The following is a 20,185-nucleotide window of genomic DNA, read 5'->3' on the forward strand; positions in this document are numbered from 1 at the left end:
ATCTTTGCCTCCCAAATTAATTTGCCTTTGAAATAACAAGCACGTGATGAAAGACTTAAATTGTATTGGCCACAATGAATGAAGATGTTAATCCTTTATGCTATAGCCCCTTGAAGAAATTCTTGAAACAGATGAGAACTTAATTTTCCTTGAGATTCAAAAATTGATGACTAGAGATGTGACAAAGCATGATACCACATATACTCATTTGAATATTTAGTGAAATCATATGCATTTGACCTTCTTTGAGGAATTGTGATAGATATATCGTTATAGCTTGACAGTCTGGCCATGGATGCCCTACTTACCAACATCCTTGATCCTAAACCAACTTTATTGATTAATGATGTATGAAGTGTCAGATGACCTAATGAATGAAATTATGAGATGTATAAGCCAAATAGAAATGAAATTGGATGGGCAAATTTTGGGGTGCAACAACTGCCCCTATTTAATCGTCTTGAACCTGAAAGTGAGATTGGCGCTAGCCTTTCGAGCATTCGAGGTAGAAGAAGATTAAATACCAAGTGAACCTGAAAATTTGCCTTGAGAAAAATGAGATCCACTGGGGAAAATGATGTCGACTCCGCTGAGGAAAAATGTATCAACTCTGGATTGGACAGCTTAACTCTGAGTTAGAAATGAAATAAACATCAACTCTGGGTTGAAAAAAGAAAGGTGGGTCAACTCTGGCTCGAAGAATAAAGGGAAGTCAACTCGGGGTTGAATAAGAGGTGAACATCAATTCTGGATTGAGAACAGAAAGGGATATCAATATTAGTGGGACAGGATATATGCATAAACTCTGGGTTGAAAAAGAAAGCAAGGAAGTCAACTCTGGGTTGAAAACAAGAGATGGACATCAACTCTGGGTTGAGAGGAAGTAATTCGACTCTGGGTTGAAAGGGGAAGGATGAACAATTAGGAATGACCGTCAACTCAGGGTTGAGAATGAAAAGAAGAAATCAATTCTGGATTGAACAAATGATAACTGTCAACTCTGGGTTGAGTGGAAAAAGACAAGCGATAACCGTCAACTCTGGGTTGAGTGGGAAAAGGATAACCGTCAACTCTGGGTTGAGTGGGAAAAGGGAAGGATCAACTCTGGGTTGAACAATGGATAACCGTCAACTCTGGGTTGAGTGGGAAAGAAAAGAGGTAACCGTCAACTCTGGGTTGAGTGGGAAAAAGAAATCAACAAGAAATAACCGTCAACTCTGGGTTGAAAAAAAGGATAACCGTCAACTCTGGGTTGAAAAAGGGATAATAGATGACCGTCAACTCTGGGTTGAGTGGGAAAGGCAAGAGATAACCGTCAACTATGGGTTGAGTGGGAAATAACCATCAACTCTGGGTTAAGTGGGAAAGAGAGATAATCAATTCTGGATTGAACAAATGATAACCGTCAACTCTGGGTTCAGGAAAAAGATAACCGTCAACTCTGGGTTGAGTGAGAAATAAGAAGAGATAACCGTCAACTCTGGGTTGAGAGGGAACGAGAAATAATCAATTCTGGATCGAACAAAAGATAACCGTCAACTCTGGGTTGAGTGGGAAAGGACAAAAGATAAGAAATATCCGTTAACTCTGGGTGAGAGGGAAAAATGAACAAGGTAACCGTCAACTCTGGGTTGAGTGGGAAAAGACAAGACATAACCGTCAACTCTGGGTTGAGTGGGGAAAAAGAAATCAACAAGGAATGACCGTCAACTCTGGGTTGAGTGGGAAAGACAAGAGATAACCGTCAACTTTGGGTTGAGTGGGAAAGAGAGATAGTCAATTCTGGATTGAACAAATGATAACCGTCAACTCTGGGTTGAGTGGGAAAAAGAATCAATTCTGGATTGAACAAAGGATAACCGTCAACTCTGGGTTGAGTGGGAAAAGACAAGGATCAACTCTGGGTCGAATAAAGATAACCGTCAACTCTGGGTTGAGTGGGAAAGAGAAAAGATAACCGTCAACTCTGAGTTGAGTGGGAAATAAGAAAGGATAACCATCAACTCTGGGTTGAGTGGGAAAAGAGGAAAAAGGATCGTCAACTCTGGGTTGAGTGGGAAATAAGAAAGGATAACCGTCAACTCTGGGTTGAGAGGAAAAAAAGAATTCAATAAGAAGTATCTGTCAACTCTGGGTTGAGAGGGAAAGAGAAAATGTGTCCGTCAACTCTGGGTTGAGTGGGAAAGATGAACAAAGGATAACCGTCAACTCTGGGTTGAGAGGGAAAGGGATAAAGGAATCAGTAAGAAGTATTCGTCAACTCTGGGTGAGAGGAAAATAAGAAAAGATAACCGTCAACTCTGGGTTGAGTGGGAAAAGACAAAAGATAACCGTCAACTCTGGGTTGAGTGGGAAAAGATAAAAGATAACCGTCAACTTTGGGTTGAATAAAAGAAAAGATAACCGTCAACTCTGGATTGAGTGGGAAAGAGAGATAGTCAATTCTGGATTGGACAAATGATAACCGTCAACTCTGGGTTGAGTGGGAAAAGATAAAAGATAACCGTCAACTCTGGGTTGAATAAAAGAAAAGATAACCGTCAACTCTGGATTGAGTGGGAAAGAGAGATAGTCAATTCTGGATTGGACAAATGATAACCGTCAACTCTGGGTTGAGTGGGAAAAGATAAAAGATAACCGTCAACTCTGGGTTGAATAAAAGAAAAGATAACCGTCAACTCTGGATTGAGTGGGAAAGAGAGATGGGATAACCGTCAACTCTAGGTTGAGTGGGAAAAGAAAGGATCAACTCTGGGTTGAGTAAAAGATAACCGTCAACTCTGGGTTGAGTGGGGGAGGAAGAAATCAATACTGGATTGAACAAAGGATGACCGTCAACTCTGGGTCGAGTGGGAAAAGGATAAAGGATGACCGTCAACTCTGGGTTGAGTGGGAAAAGGATCAACTCTGGGTTGAATAAAAGATAACCGTCAACTATGGGTTGAGTGGGAAAAGGAGAAATCAATTCTGGATTGAATAAATGATAACCGTCAACTCTGGGTTGAGTGGGAATAGAGAAACAAATAGAAATATCCGTCAACTCTGGGTGAGAGGGAAAGAAGGAAAGAAATATCCGTCAACTCTGGGTGAGAGGGAAAGAAGGAAAGAAATATCCGTCAACTCTGGGTGAGAGGGAAAGAAATAAAGGAAAGGTCAACTCTGGGTTAAAAAAGGGATAACCGTCAACTCTGGGTTGAGTGGGAAGGTATAATTAACTCGGGGTTAAAAGATGAAATGAAAGTCAACTCTGGGTTGAACACAAAAACATCAACTCTGGGTTGAAGAAAGATGAACATGATTGACTTTGGAAGATGACACCACAATGGTAACTCTGAGTGATCCAGTGGAATATCAATTGATTGCTTGTAGGGACCTCATCTGATGAGTAACTTGGCTTATGCTTCACATGCAATGTTTGATTTATTTTATGCATTTCTGGAGATGCGATGCAATGATTTCTATATGCAGTGTTCAGATTGATCAGGGTTTCTGCTTTGTGTGGGGAATAGATTGGATGGAGTTCTGAAACTCTGCTTGAGAATCAAGGTAGGGTGGATGCCCCTGCTTTATTGATGATTGGATTATTAAAGGATAAATACCAATGAGGATGCAATAATATGTATGATGAATGTATGATCATGAATGGAATGATTGTTCCAGGATACAAGGAGTGGATGGAGGATGCCTTTGTGGAAAGGTTATTGCTTGAAGGATAGGACTTGTGAAGGCGAGGTGTTTTGCTAGACTCCTCGACACTTGTCTTGATATCTGACACTTGATTGGAGATGATGAAATGAATTGTTGCTAGCTTGCCCCAGCGTGTATGATCTCTTGAGAAAGAACTTTGATAATGCTTGAATCATGGATATTTGTAATGGTCTGCCCCAGTGTAGATCAAGGAATGAATGAATGCCCCAGATTGAAAGGAACTCTTCCACCTAATGGATTCTTCAGAAAGTTGCTCAATGGATGACCAACCTTTGCCCTTGTAAGATTACTCGATGGAATTTCAATGTTGAACTTTCCTTGGTATCAAGTACTTATTTTCAAGTTGGAGACAATTCTGTTTTGAAAAGGATGATAAGAATGCAATGCACATGTTAATCTCAAAGAAAAGTTTTTATTTGTCAAAATGTTGTACTGATACTAACACAAGTGACAAGCAACATTAGGAGTCAGTTTTAACATGATTTCACAGTTTGTATGCTTTCGGAACGAACCCTGCTTCAATTAGGACTTTTTAGGGTTATAGCGTGGTCGGGTTCACGGTTCAAGAAACAAAGGATAAAGGCTCAAATTCTACTTAACCCACCCCTCTTCGTGATGTTCTCCAGTCCTACGTTCAGTTAGTTTGACACGAGTGTTCACCTTTCAGGAAGGATTGTGATGGATGAGGATCCTTTATGACTTTAATGGAGGTGGCAGCCACCCTTTGGTGCTTTTTGTTGATAGTCATAACAACTTGTCCCTCGGAGGATTTTTTCTTTTGCCTTTTGCTATCCCTAACTTTTTCCTGGACAAAAAGTTTCTTTTGATTTTGGTGCTTCGTTGTCCAGCGGGATATGCCCTAATTTTGCCTAAGTCATTTGCTTCAAAGTTTTTTTCTTTTTGACTTAGCGGGCTATTGTTTCTTTCTTTTTTTTGATCATGATTCAATACTTTCTTTTCACTCTCTTTTTTTTTTTTGCCTCGTTTGGGAACAAGTTGTATGACTTTGGTGATTGACTTGATGAAAAGGTTGTGACTGCCTTCTCTTTAGTGAATGAGAGACTTCCATTGTGGATTGTGCTCTTCTCCCTTTGTTGTGAAATGTGAGATATGATTGATCCTCTGAGGAGATACCTGAAAGTTGAGCGCTCGGCCGCACTAACTGAAGACTACCCTGCCCCTGGTTAATATTGAGGGTTTTGTATTTTTTGAAAAGAAGCTACTACTCCTTAGGCTCAAAGGGGTTTACGAAGGTTCACTCCCTTATAACTCCGGTGTTTAGGAATTGAAACAATGCCTGTACATCGTCAGCAGGATCTTTGTTCTAAAAGCATACAGTTAGTAGTTCATGTGTTTTTGATTTTTCATCATTCTCCTTTTTTAGTTGCTTAAGACAAGTGAGTTGAATATCAATGAACATAATGACAAGAATGAAATGATTTGAGAAAAACATGTATATTGCAATATTTTTATTTATTCGAACAGAATGAGTTTCTTACATTGAGAAGTACTTGATAACAACAAAAGTAATACAGTTGAAGATACTTGAGAAATCTATACAATGGCAAGTTTGGCCTTATTTTGATGCAAATGAAATGTTCTTTGCCAAACATAAAGTCTTTAGGCTCCTTTGGTGGAAGGTGCCCCATGGTTTCGTTTGATGATAGCTTGATCTTGTTCATAGTTCTCCATGATTCTTCTTCTGTGAGCTCTTGTCAGATATCGGTGTGGAGGAATCGTCTTGACTGGTCTGATGGAGAGAAATAGGTATGAGTATTGGTAACCATGAATGCACATGCATGAATGCAAAGTGTTAATGATGATGCAAATGCAACATAAATCAGGATCAAGGATCAAGGCCTCTTGGATAACAACTTCTCATGGTCAATAAGATATGGTCGAATCCTCCAGATTCAGAGGTTCGACGTTGCTTTCTGGATAAACAGCTTGTGCATAAGTCAAAGATGGTCGAACCCTCCAGATTCAGAGGTTCGACGTTGATTCTGATAGATAGCTTTTGCATAAGTCATATAAGGTCAAACCTCCATATTCAGAGGTTCGACGTTGATTCTGATAGATAACTGATGTAGAACTTCTGTATAAGTCAAATGTCCCAGGATCAAAGGTTCGACGCCTTTTTGAATGCCAGGAAAACCAATAGTCACCAACATAACATGTACCTGCACCTGTATAGAGTATGATTCCCTCCCCACTCACAGGTGTAGTCTAGGTCAGGGTAAGGTCATGAAACGCAGTATACGGTCCGCCCGAAGGTAAGCATCGTCACAGCGCGGATGCGGGTGACGATAATACCTCCGTTTGAAACCACTACTCTGCTCGTGGTCACATAATCCATCCCGAGACGTACACCTCGAGACAAACTATGCTCCCACTCTATCCTAGGGTCCCTAGAGTGCACTCATAGCCTGTGTATTGGGCCTTTTACCTCATAGAACATCCCACCCAACCTGCAAACAGAGAGAAAATATGTGGCCCCCACGGGGACCCATAATATAGTCCAGATGCATGCGGGAAGTAAACATGATATGCAAACAGGAAATAGACATGATATACAAACATATATACAAAATGTAAACACATAAACAAATAAATAAACACCCAATAAAAGAAACAAACAAAGGCTAGGATCGACTTGCTAAGAATGGACCAGCAAAGGTCTATCACATCCCCAGCAGAGTCGCCAGCTGTCGCACGCTCGCGAAAATGTGAACAGAGTCGCCACCAATATATTTATCCCATAAGGGAAAGGAATATCAGAAAACCTAGAATAAGGATAAGAGAAGGTCTTGCGACCAGAGATAGGGTACGGGAGTCGGTTACGCGAGGGGAAGGTACTAGCACCCCTCACGCCCATCGTACTCGATGGTATCCACCTATGTTTGTTGCTATCTAAAGGGTGTATAAATCTAAAGCTTAATTACTAAGGGAATGCATGCAAATGAAAGAAAAGAAACACGGGGAAAATAAGGTTTATAAATAGTTGTGCTCGCTTAGGCCCCGCGACCTAATGCCTACGTATCCTTTTCAGGAATCAGAGCGCCGTAGTTCGGCTCTTTAGTTTTTGTTTGTTTTTGTGTTTTTTAGTTGAACAGTTACATTCGCACTCCCTCTGGAGTCTTAAGCTGGGAATGGAGCGGAAATAACGTGTCCGATTAGGAGAAAGAATGCCCTGAAGGTAAGAGAAAGAATGCCTCGGAGGCAAGAGAGAGAAGAGAGAAAATTGGTTTGTGTCTTTTAGGTATAATTCCATGATGGACGAGAACCCACTACAAGGCTTCGCATCACTTCCTTACTTTGTTTAGGTCTGAGCCTTTATTAGATATCTTGAAATGTTTTTGGTTGGGTGTCTTTTAAGGGAAATTAATTTGTGACTTGAATCATGCCTTAAAAAGTTTTTTTGAATATTTAGAGAACGCACATCGAGGCCTACGCCACAATCGTTTCTCTAAATAGTGGTTAAGAAATACAAAGTTTTGAATATTTAGAGAATGCACATCGAGGCCTACGCCACAATCCTTTCTCTAAATAACGGTTGAGAAATACACCGAGGCCTACGCCTCAATCATTTCTCTCCCGCTAAGTGGGAAAGAACATACATCGGGGCCTACGCCCCAATCATTTCTTTCACACTAAAAAAAGGCATTAGCATGATTCGCGTCGTCCTTTATTAATGTTTTAAAGTTGAAAAGAAAAAGGAGAAGAGAACTAGCCTAAAATGAAGTAACTAGCCTAAGTGTTATGATTTTAAGGGAAAAGACTAAGCCTAATATTATGAAGATTATAGGTCCTAAATCTTAAAGGAAACACACAAGTGAAACCACAATTACAAGTAAAAATTACAAGTAAACAATGGTACAAAATTAGTACAAAAGCATGACTTGAAAATATAGCACCAAACATGAAAACAAATGATTTAAAATATAGTGCAAAATTGAAATAAAAGAAACTATTTTTTATCTATGGCTTTTATGAAAGAAAATTGAATTCTAATTAACCAAAAATGAATTAAGAGAGAATGATCCTAAACTAATATTTTTTATGATTATTTTATGTCAAAAATTATGTATTAAAGCCTTAAAATTAACATTTTCATTATCTAAAAAGAGATAGAAAAAAACTAATCAAAACCCAAAGTTATTAATTAAACAAAAAGGAATCAGGGGGGTGCAAATGAATTATATGGTGAAAAACCAAAAGGGGCGCAGGGCCCAGAAGACTGAGCCCATCAGAATTGTTTTTGTCACAGCATGCCAAAATGGCGTTTTTTTGTGGGCTCACATGGGGGGTGAGGTTTCTGTTAGTTTTCTGTTTGGAAGTTAGTTGAGAGGTAGTTATGAATTGGCTAGAGCTGTCTCAAAGTTAGTTATGAGGACTGTTATATGCAGGGTTGGTTAGGAGAGTGAAATTTGAATGAGAATTAGGAGGCTGCAAAGTTTTCTTTTGAATATGCTGGTGTGATGTTTATTGGTTGCAGAGCTACTGTAAAATATGCAGGGCTGCCATGGTTTATGTTGATTGGTTTTGGGTTATGTATGTTGTATACGAGTATGGATCTGTTTTGGGAAAGACTAGTCACTATTTTATTTTATTTTTTGAAAGCATATTGATGTAGTGTCTTGTTCTTTTGCTTAATTTGCAGGGTTTGAACAACATAAGGAATGGTGTGATGATGATGTGATGAACAACTCAAGGGGACTCATGGAGATCTTTGGTGTGAAATATTTATGTAATGAGGGACTGTTTCTTTTGCAAAGCTATAATAGCATGAGATTGAATTTTTGTAATTGAATTGTTTAATTAAAGGTTGACTGTAGCTCTCCCCATTTTTTGTAATTTTCCTTCTGATTTTGAATGAAATTGTAATGTACCTTTTCACTTGTACTTGAACTTTGTAATAACTTTGTAATGAATTTTCTTGAACTCCATACATAATTGAATTTTGAACAGGATTCTTTTCACTTTATACGACTTGGATTTATGACATTAGATAGTCCTTTGCATGAATGCTTCACGAGAATGAGTCTCCAATCAATCTTTGCCTCCCAAATTAATTTGCCTTTGAAATAACAAGCACGTGATGAAAGACTTAAATTGTATTGGCCACAATGAATGAAGATGTTAATCCTTTATGCTATAGCCCCTTGAAGAAATTCTTCAAACAGATGAGAACTTAATTTTCCTTGAGATTCAAAAATTGATGACTAGAGATGTGACAAAGCATGATACCACATATACTCATTTGAATATTTAGTGAAATCATATGCATTTGACCTTCTTTGAGGAATTGTGATAGATATATCGTTATAGCTTGACAGTCTGGCCATGGATGCCCTACTTACCAACATCCTTGATCCTAAACCAACTTTATTGATTAATGATGTATGAAGTGTCAGATGACCTAATGAATGAAATTATGAGATGTATAAGCCAAATAGAAATGAAATTAGATGGGCAAATTTTGGGGTGCAACAGCTGCCCCTATTTAATCGTCTTGAACCTGAAAGTGAGATTGGCGCTAGCCTTTCGAGCATTCGAGGTAGAAGAAGATTAAATACCAAGTGAACCTGAAAATTTGCCTTGAGAAAAATGAGATCCACTGGGGAAAATGATGTCGACTCCGCTGAGGAAAAATGTATCAACTCTGGATTGGACAGCTTAACTCTGAGTTAGAAATGAAATAAACATCAACTTTGGGTTGAAAAAAGAAAGGTGGGTCAACTCTGGCTCGAAGAATAAAGGGAAGTCAACTCGGGGTTGAATAAGAGGTGAACATCAATTCTGGATTGAGAACAGAAAGGGATATCAATATTAGTGGGACAGGATATATGCATAAACTCTGGGTTGAAAAAGAAAGCAAGGAAGTCAACTCTGGGTTGAAAACAAGAGATGGACATCAACTCTGGGTTGAGAGGAAGTAATTCGACTCTGGGTTGAAAGGGGAAGGATGAACAATTAGGAATGACCGTCAACTCAGGGTTGAGAATGAAAAGAAGAAATCAATTCTGGATTGAACAAATGATAACCGTCAACTCTGGGTTGAGTGGAAAAAGACAAGCGATAACCGTCAACTCTGGGTTGAGTGGGAAAAGGATAACCGTCAACTCTGGGTTGAGTGGGAAAAGGGAAGGATCAACTCTGGGTTGAACAATGGATAACCGTCAACTCTGGGTTGAGTGGGAAAGAAAAGAGGTAACCGTCAACTCTGGGTTGAGTGGGAAAAAGAAATCAACAAGAAATAACCGTCAACTCTGGGTTGAAAAAAAGGATAACCGTCAACTCTGGGTTGAAAAAGGGATAATAGATGACCGTCAACTCTGGGTTGAGTGGGAAAGGCAAGAGATAACCGTCAACTATGGGTTGAGTGGGAAATAACCATCAACTCTGGGTTAAGTGGGAAAGAGAGATAATCAATTCTGGATTGAACAAATGATAACCGTCAACTCTGGGTTCAGGAAAAAGATAACCGTCAACTCTGGGTTGAGTGAGAAATAAGAAGAGATAACCGTCAACTCTGGGTTGAGAGGGAACGAGAAATAATCAATTCTGGATCGAACAAAAGATAACCGTCAACTCTGGGTTGAGTGGGAAAGGACAAAAGATAAGAAATATCCGTTAACTCTGGGTGAGAGGGAAAAATGAACAAGGTAACCGTCAACTCTGGGTTGAGTGGGAAAAGACAAGACATAACCGTCAACTCTGGGTTGAGTGGGGAAAAAGAAATCAACAAGGAATGACCGTCAACTCTGGGTTGAGTGGGAAAGACAAGAGATAACCGTCAACTTTGGGTTGAGTGGGAAAGAGAGATAGTCAATTCTGGATTGAACAAATGATAACCGTCAACTCTGGGTTGAGTGGGAAAAAGAATCAATTCTGGATTGAACAAAGGATAACCGTCAACTCTGGGTTGAGTGGGAAAAGACAAGGATCAACTCTGGGTCGAATAAAGATAACCGTCAACTCTGGGTTGAATGGGAAAGAGAAAAGTGTTGAAAGTATTTGTGGGTAAATATTTTCGGTAATATATCGTATCCACAGGGATTGGTTAATATCACTGCCGTTCTATAGTTGTTTATTTTGAGTTAAGAAATTTGGTTTGGTTTGTTTTATACTAATAATAATATCAAAAGCAAATAATAAAATAAAAACAAGTAAAGGATTTTGTGTTAACAAATAAAGAAAGATGTTGAGTCTTTAGGGTTCATCAACCTAATCCTATACAATTATCAATTAATTCACAATAGAACAATCCTTTGAATCATTATCTTCACTTATCCTCAAATAAGATTCCATGTCTGCAAATCAAATTAGATAACTTTTACCGGTATGAGATTCGATCTCTCCAAATCACAATAACGATAATAGTAATTAAGAACGATAATTATGAAAACCCAATTACAATTCCATCTCTGCAAATTGCAATTGAATCAATATAGTAACCTAGGGCAAAAGTTAAATCCTTTCTTTCGATCAAAGATTCAACAATGATGTAAATTAAAAGCAAGGTTTCTTATTGATAATAAATTCAAACAATTGTTCACAGGGATTAATCAATGGTAATGTATATTCATAGGTTAACTACTACCTTAGACTCAACAAGAGGGATTTAGCTCTCCATAGACATGAAGAACATACAAGAATCAATGGAGGAATTCATCTTCATCAATAGAATGTCTTCGATTGGTAAAGAATCCACCTTCAATTGTTGTTCTCAGCTTCAGAATCAGATAGCTCTCCTAGTTTCGCTCCCACAAAGTATATAACCACTTGAAAACTAGGGTTTTAAAACAGAACTTTTGGGCTTTTAACGCCGAGGCCGCGGCGCGGCAACGGGCTGGCGCGGCGCGCCCCTCAAACAGAAGTATTTTCGCGGCGCGCCTAGGAACTCTCGCGGCGCGCCCTTTGTACTTTCCATCTTTTTCTTCAGCCTTTGAGACTTCCAGCTTTCTTTCCTCCTCATGTTCTTCTTAAGTTCTTATTCAGCTCAAAACCTGCAACAATAACACCCACAAGTGATTCGATTTGCTTTACGCACGAACTAAACTTATTCAGTTCAATTCTTAATAAAAACCTATGGATTCATCACATTTTTGCATTGGTTTAGAGAAGAAATCACTTATATTAACACATGAATTTACCATTAATTTACTCCTAACAAACTCTCCCCAACTTAGAGTTTTGTTTGTCCCTAAACAAAATTACTTACCTCCAGCAAAGTTTACCGACAATCAAGCAACAAGTTTTTCAAAAAGTTTTTCTCAAGTGGTTCAATCCAGTAACTAAGTCAAATACTCCTCTTCTACCTGCAAACTCAGAACATACACATGAAACAAACTTTGAAAGCAAATCACCTCCAGAAGTTCAAAACACTACACAATTGTAATTGAATCAGCACTAATCACTCTCATCAAAAAGCATGATGAATAAACGAGGGGTTAAACACTCATCCACACAATTAAATCAACACAAATCCATATCATACGTTCACCGAATTGCTAGCATCAAGTCCTGTGAAATCTGAGAATCAGAAGGTCTTTCTCGGGTTGTAATGCGGTTTAGATTCAAAGAAAAGAAGATAATCAAGGGTTGTTCCTAATCTAGGGAAGCATCCAAATCATAACTCATTCCTTCTTTTCTATAACTTTAATTCTCTCACCCGTTCATCCTTTTCCATTCGTAGCGTGGTTTTTCTCTCTCACTTTTTTTTTCAACAACTATTATATTTAAACGTTGTTCTTTTTCCATCAATTTTCTCTCTTTTTTTTTCAAGCTACGAATTCTTTAGCCTTTCACCAATTACCACATATACTTACTCTTCTTTTGAGAGTGACTCTCCCCAACTTGGAGATCAACCTGTATTTAGATTATATGAATGCTCCCCTACTTTCTAAAAAGGTCAAAGAGAAAACACATCACCAAATTTTATGGTTGATGGTCCAAAACAAAACTTTTTATTGAGATCAAACTCACCAGGTATTTCCTTGGTGCATATTATGATACTTACCTTGACCTCAGGCTCAAAGAATGGTTAGCAAAGGATCACACTCTCGCAGAAGAAGATAATTTTTACGGTGGAGTCGGCTCAAAGAACTCTCAAATTCAAACAATTGCCTAAATCACTTCCACAGATTTCCACAAACGATGCAACAAACGGTTTAGCATGATACAAACACGTCAAAATAATTGATGGTCTCCTGCATATAGTGAACAATGGAAAGCTTTCCTCACAATGGTTAAGGCTAAGCTGATCCAACAAACAATGTACCATAAAGAACTTCTGACAGTATTTACTAACACCTTAAGTTTCATTGCACACATTAAGAGTTTGAGTTCAAAAATTCATACCTGCTTTGTTACTTATTGAAAAAGAGAGTGAAACTCAAAAATTTTGAACATTCACTTACTACCACTTTCATACATGTTGCTTCATTGTTGATACTTCGCTTGAGGTTCTCGCTTTGTTATGGGACTACTTACTCTAACTGTGAGTACATAATTAAATAAAAAAAACAGAAAATTTGAACACTTCAAAAATAAATAGCTCCACCCCCCAAACTTGAACTAAACATTGACCTCAATGTTTCGTAACAAGTCCGAGAGGGTGACTTACAGAGAGTAACGCAATATCAATTGCTGCCTCCTGGCTTTCACCAGACGGGTTCCCTGATTATTTCCTGAAATAAAAACTAAACAAAACAAAACATTAGAAGTGTGGGTTACCTCCCACAAAGTGCTTCGTTTAACGTCGCATGGCTCGACGGTTCATGCTTTCAAGGAACTAAAAATTGTGCATGTTGCTCCACTCCCCTGAAGAAATCTTTTAACCATTTTCCATTAACGGTTCTCCTCTCTTTTGTCAGTGGATTCTCTACCATAATGGCACCGTGGTCGCATATATCTTTTACTATCAGTGGTCCAGACCATTTTGTTGTTGCTTTACCCGAGAGACGTCTTAGTTTTGAGTTGCAAAGGAGTACCTCTTGTCCAACTTGGAAGTAGCTCGGAGGTTGATTTTTGTCTTCCTTGGTTGTTCCCTCAGTTGTATCGATTTGGAAGATATTGTAACACTCCACTTATTTTCATAATTTAATTTAATTAAATTAATTGAATTATGAGGAATTAAACAATTGGGCTTGAGTTGTGGTTAGTAAGGAAGGGGGTGCATTGGTAGGCCCTATTACTAAGTAAAACAATTTTATTTCAATTTTAATAAAATAGGAGGAGTTGTGGAATAGAGAGGGTTACAGCATTTTGGGAAAAGAAGTCTGAACGTGAAAAGAGAAGAGGAGCGGAGAAGTGCGACCGAGGAAGAACGAAGAAGCAACCTTCAGGTAAGGGGGGACTCTTCCGTTTATCTTCTATTATGGGATTATAGGTGGTAGGATAGGATTTGATCATGTTATTCGGATCAATTGGGTTATGCTTAGGTTGTAGAATTGTTAGGTTTTGGGAGGATTGATGCATAATGATTATATTGATCATGTATTGGTAATAATTGGATGTTTGAATGTATTATAAACGTGTTATAATATGTGCTATTTCACTGTATGCGAAATCTGGTTGGGATGAGATTTGTATGGTAGTGATTCGGCGAAAGAGGGACGAAATCGCAGGCTGATTTCTGCTATTCGGAGCGCAGGAAATCGCCAGTTCGCGCCGCGTCCAGGAGTTGGCGCCGCGAACTGCGTGGCAGAAGGCCAGGAAGTTTTGTTGTGCTCAGTACGCGCCGCGAGGGTATGGCCGCGCCGCGAAGGCATAGTTTCTTCTCGTTCCGCGCCGCGAAACCTTGTTTGCGCCGCGAAGGCGTTGTTCCTATTCGTTCCGCGCCGCGAACCGTGTGTGGCGCCGCGTGCTGTTAGTTGTTGCGACTGTCCATTTTGAAAAGTTTAAAGAGGTGTAACTTTTAAACCGTAAACCGGATTTTGGTGCCGTTTCGAGCACAGTGAAGCTGATCAAATAATTTATATACTTAAATGGTGTTTTGAGTTGTGGCCTGAATCATTTTTAAAACACCGATGTTATTTGTTGTGGTGGAATATGTTTATAGGTACACTAATGAACGTCTTACCTGTATGTTGTTGTGGTTATAACTGGTGTTTATTATACATGTATTCTTGGTATGAAATATGTGTTTTATTGATGATTATGACATTAATTGATGTATGTGGGTGATGAGCATGTTATGGTTGGTGCATGCATTCATAATCATTTGTGGCTGGTCCTTGAAGATGGTGGATCAGTAGTAGCTAATTCCCATTGTGTGGAATTAGTGAGTGGGTGTTGCCGTATCCTTGACGATGGTGGATCGGTGAGTTGGGTTATCCCAGATTTTGGTACCACATGCATGTAGTTGCATTGCATTAGGCTGTTTTGATGTTATAACATGAATGGAAGATTGTCCAATGTTATAATATGTGTTAATTTGGTTGTTTGCTTACTGATTGTATGTTTTGAATCTGATCATAACTGTAATTGGGTGAATTGCATGTGAAATGAGATTTTATTATCTATATCTTATAACATTAGTTAAATGTGAATGAGACTCACCCTTACTGTTGTTATTTTTCAGATTAAGGAGTAGCTCTCGTACTTGGTGAGGATTAGCTCGTCAAGTAGTTCGTTAGAGTTACTTGTTAAACTTTGTTTTGGATGGATTTATGTTAACGCCTTAAGTCTGTGACTTGGCTGTTTGTTATTCAGATGTTAAAGATAATTCCGCTGTGTTAAACATGATGATCTGAATAAATTTGATTGACGTTCTCCTTTATGGCATGACATGAGTATTATTGTTTAATTATTTGGAAGTTGTAATGCCCTTTTCATGTTTACTCTGATTATTATTTATTATTTATGCGGGGTATTAGAAGGGTGTTACAGATATCACTCTTGTTCTTAAGATGCTTCTTGGCCTTGAACAGATTAAATTTTACCTCTTCATCTTGCACCCTTATTTTCATGATCCCTTCATCCAGATCAATCATCATTCGAGCGGTTTTCATGAATGGCCTTCCTAGAATCACAGGTACCTCATGATCTTCTTCCATGTCAACAACCACAAAGTCTACCGGGAAAAAGAATTTGTCTACTTTAATTAGCAGATCCTGAATCACTCCATAGGGTGAAGTGATAGACTTGTCGGCCAATTGTAAAGTCATGCTAGTGGGCTTCATCACAATATTCCCTAGCTTCTTGACAATGGATAAAGGGATTAGGTTGATGCTTGACCCCAGATCAATTAACCCATCGCCAGTGAAATTACCTCCAATATTTAATGGTAAGGTTACTCGCCCCGGATCGGATTCCTTTCTTGGAGTCGTTCTTTGAATTATAGCACTACATTGAGCATCAAGCACCACAGTTTCTTCATCTATGCATCCCTTTTTCTTTGTGAGCATTTTCTTCATAAATTTAGCATATTTGGGCATTTGCTCTAATGCTTCGGCAAATGGTATGTTTATATGGAGTTGCTTGAAGATGCTCATAAACCTGTTATATTGCCTGGCATTGTCTGACTTTGACGGAGCGTGGGGGTATGGTAGATGTTGGCTTGGTATCACAGGACCTAATTTCTTTTTCTTAGAACTTCTTCTTTTCTCTGTCATCCCTCTTTCTTTCTTGGTCTCATCTATTTCTCTTTCAGCATCTTTGCTCATGGTGCTCACTATGATTTCATTCTCCTCATCTTCCGCAGCCTGATTATTATCCTCTTTCTCGGTATCATTGACTTCAACTTCTTTCTCAGCACCTTTCTGACCGGTTCTAGTCACCACTGCGTTACAATGCTCTTTAGGATTATCTTGAGTGTTGGCGGAGAATGTTGCCTTTGATTGAGTGGCTGCAATTTGTTTAGCCAATTGACCCACTTGAGTTTCCAGATTTTTAATTGCAGCTTCGTGGTTCTTCTGATTTGTTATTGACGTTTGAATGAACTGATTCACAGTCTCCTCCAACTTGGATTGTCCTTCTTGTTGCTGTTGCGGTGGTTGAGTGTATGGCTGGAATGCTTGTTGTTGATACCCTTGATTCGGTGGTCTTTGTTGGTACCCTTGATTGCTATATCTTGGTGGATAACCTTGTTGGTATGGCTGGTTCTGATATTGATTATGCCTTTGTCCTTGGTTATTATTCATGTAATTCACTTCTTCTTCTTGCACTGGTGGACAGAATCCTGTTTGATGATCTCCCTTGCACAATTCGCACCTAGCAACTTGATATGAATTAGATACCCCGTTCAGCTCCTTGATTTGTTGTGGTAGTTTAGACATTTGTTGTGTCAAAAGTTCCACTTGTGAAGTTAGCAATTTGTTCTGAGCAAGTAGAGCATCACTGTTGTTCAACTCTAACATTCCGGGTTTCTTATCTCTTACCGTTCGATCATGATTGCCTTGACGATCATTTAGAGCCATTCGCTCTATTATCTGAGTAGCTCCTTCAGGTGTTTTGGACATGAGAGAACCACCAGCTGTGGCGTCCAAAAGTGTCTTGTTTGTAGCTGTGAGACCGTTACGGAACATATGGATTTGGTCAACGTCTGAAAAACCGTGTCCTTTGCACTTTCTCAACATAGCTTTATACCTTTCCCATGCTTCATTCAAAGATTCATTACTACCTTGAGAAAATACTGCTATTGCTGTTTTTGCTTCGAAGAATCGGTTTTGAGAGTAAAACCTTTCCAGAAATTTTTCTTCCAATGTGTTCCAATTTGTCATCACTACCTCGGGTTGATCCAGATACCAATCCTTTGCCTTAGATAGCAAAGAGTGTGGGAACAACCTCTTAAATAATGCTTCCTCATCAGCTTGAGCGACACCCGTAGTACCCGCTAACTCATAGAATCGAGTAAGATGCGTGTATGGGTCTTCATGGTCCAATCCGGCGAAAGGACTTGCACAAATCAATTGTATGATACCGGTCTTCAGTTCTGTCGGTCGCCCGTTGGCGGCAGTTCTCGCGAACTGAGGATTGAGTCTTGGACTATTAGCACATGGACCATTAGCAGCCATGTTGCCAACAGTAGGTTGTATAAAAACTTCCGGTTCTTCCTCCGTGAATAGTTCGTGAAAGAAGAATCCTTCTTGCGACTCGTCAATGGTTTCAAGTTGTTGTGACGATGTCGCGGTTGCGTTGTCTCTTGCTTTTGCTATGTTCGCTCTTTTTCGTGCTTTGCTATTTAACCTCCTAGCGGTCCTTTCGATCTCGGGATCAAAAAGAAGTTGCTCGCTAGAAACTTTGCTGCGCATACACAATCTTCTGCAAAACTAGCAAACACGTGAAACAACCAAATAGAGAAAATAAAAATTAAAACTCAAAATAAGAACTATTGCAATGCATGCAATATTGACACCAATCCCCGGCAACGGCGCCAATTTGTTGAAAGTATTTGTGGGTAAATATTTTCGGTAATATATCGTATCCACAGGGATTGGTTAATATCACTGCCGTTCTATAGTTGTTTATTTTGAGTTAAGAAATTTGGTTTGGTTTGTTTTATACTAATAATAATATCAAAAGCAAATAATAAAATAAAAACAAGTAAAGGATTTTGTGTTAACAAATAAAGAAAGATGTTGAGTCTTTAGGGTTCATCAACCTAATTCTATACAATTATCAATTAATTCACAATAGAACAATCCTTTGAATCATTATCTTCACTTATCCTCAAATAAGATTCCATGTCTGCAAATCAAATTAGATAACTTTTACCGGTATGAGATTCGATCTCTCCAAATCACAATAACGATAATAGTAATTAAGAACGATAATTATGAAAACCCAATTACAATTCCATCTCTGCAAATTGCAATTGAATCAATATAGTAACCTAGGGCAAAAGTTAAATCCTTTCTTTCGATCAAAGATTCAACAATGATGTAAATTAAAAGCAAGGTTTCTTATTGATAATAAATTCAAACAATTGTTCACAGGGATTAATCAATGGTAATGTATATTCATAGGTTAACTACTACCTTAGACTCAACAAGAGGGATTTAGCTCTCCATAGACATGAAGAACATACAAGAATCAATGGAGGAATTCATCTTCATCAATAGAATGTCTTCGATTGGTAAAGAATCCACCTTCAATTGTTGTTCTCAGCTTCAGAATCAGATAGCTCTCCTAGTTTCGCTCCCACAAAGTATATAACCACTTGAAAACTAGGGTTTTAAAACAGAACTTTTGGGCTTTTAACGCCGAGGCCGCGGCGCGGCAACGGGCTGGCGCGGCGCGCCCCTCAAACAGAAGTATTTTCGCGGCGCGCCTAGGAACTCTCGCGGCGCGCCCTTTGTACTTTCCATCTTTTTCTTCAGCCTTTGAGACTTCCAGCTTTCTTTCCTCCTCATGTTCTTCTTAAGTTCTTATTCAGCTCAAAACCTGCAACAATAACACCCACAAGTGATTCGATTTGCTTTACGCACGAACTAAACTTATTCAGTTCAATTCTTAATAAAAACCTATGGATTCATCACATTTTTGCATTGGTTTAGAGAAGAAATCACTTATATTAACACATGAATTTACCATTAATTTACTCCTAACAAACTCTCCCCAACTTAGAGTTTTGTTTGTCCCTAAACAAAATTACTTACCTCCAGCAAAGTTTACCGACAATCAAGCAACAAGTTTTTCAAAAAGTTTTTCTCAAGTGGTTCAATCCAGTAACTAAGTCAAATACTCCTCTTCTACCTGCAAACTCAGAACATACACATGAAACAAACTTTGAAAGCAAATCACCTCCAGAAGTTCAAAACACTACACAATTGTAATTGAATCAGCACTAATCACTCTCATCAAAAAGCATGATGAATAAACGAGGGGTTAAACACTCATCCACACAATTAAATCAACACAAATCCATATCATACGTTCACCGAATTGCTAGCATCAAGTCCTGTGAAATCTGAGAATCAGAAGGTCTTTCTCGGGTTGTAATGCGGTTTAGATTCAAAGAAAAGAAGATAATCAAGGGTTGTTCCTAATCTAGGGAAGCATCCAAATCATAACTCATTCCTTCTTTTCTATAACTTTAATTCTCTCACCCGTTCATCCTTTTCCATTCGTAGCGTGGTTTTTCTCTCTCACTTTTTTTTTCAACAACTATTATATTTAAACGTTGTTCTTTTTCCATCAATTTTCTCTCTTTTTTTTTCAAGCTACGAATTCTTTAGCCTTTCACCAATTACCACATATACTTACTCTTCTTTTGAGAGTGACTCTCCCCAACTTGGAGATCAACCTGTATTTAGATTATATGAATGCTCCCCTACTTTCTAAAAAGGTCAAAGAGAAAACACATCACCAAATTTTATGGTTGATGGTCCAAAACAAAACTTTTTATTGAGATCAAACTCACCAGGTATTTCCTTGGTGCATATTATGATACTTACCTTGACCTCAGGCTCAAAGAATGGTTAGCAAAGGATCACACTCTCGCAGAAGAAGATAATTTTTACGGTGGAGT

Source organism: Vicia villosa, linkage group LG5, assembly GCF_029867415.1.
Source record: "Vicia villosa cultivar HV-30 ecotype Madison, WI linkage group LG5, Vvil1.0, whole genome shotgun sequence".
Lineage (NCBI taxonomy): Eukaryota > Viridiplantae > Streptophyta > Magnoliopsida > Fabales > Fabaceae > Vicia > Vicia villosa.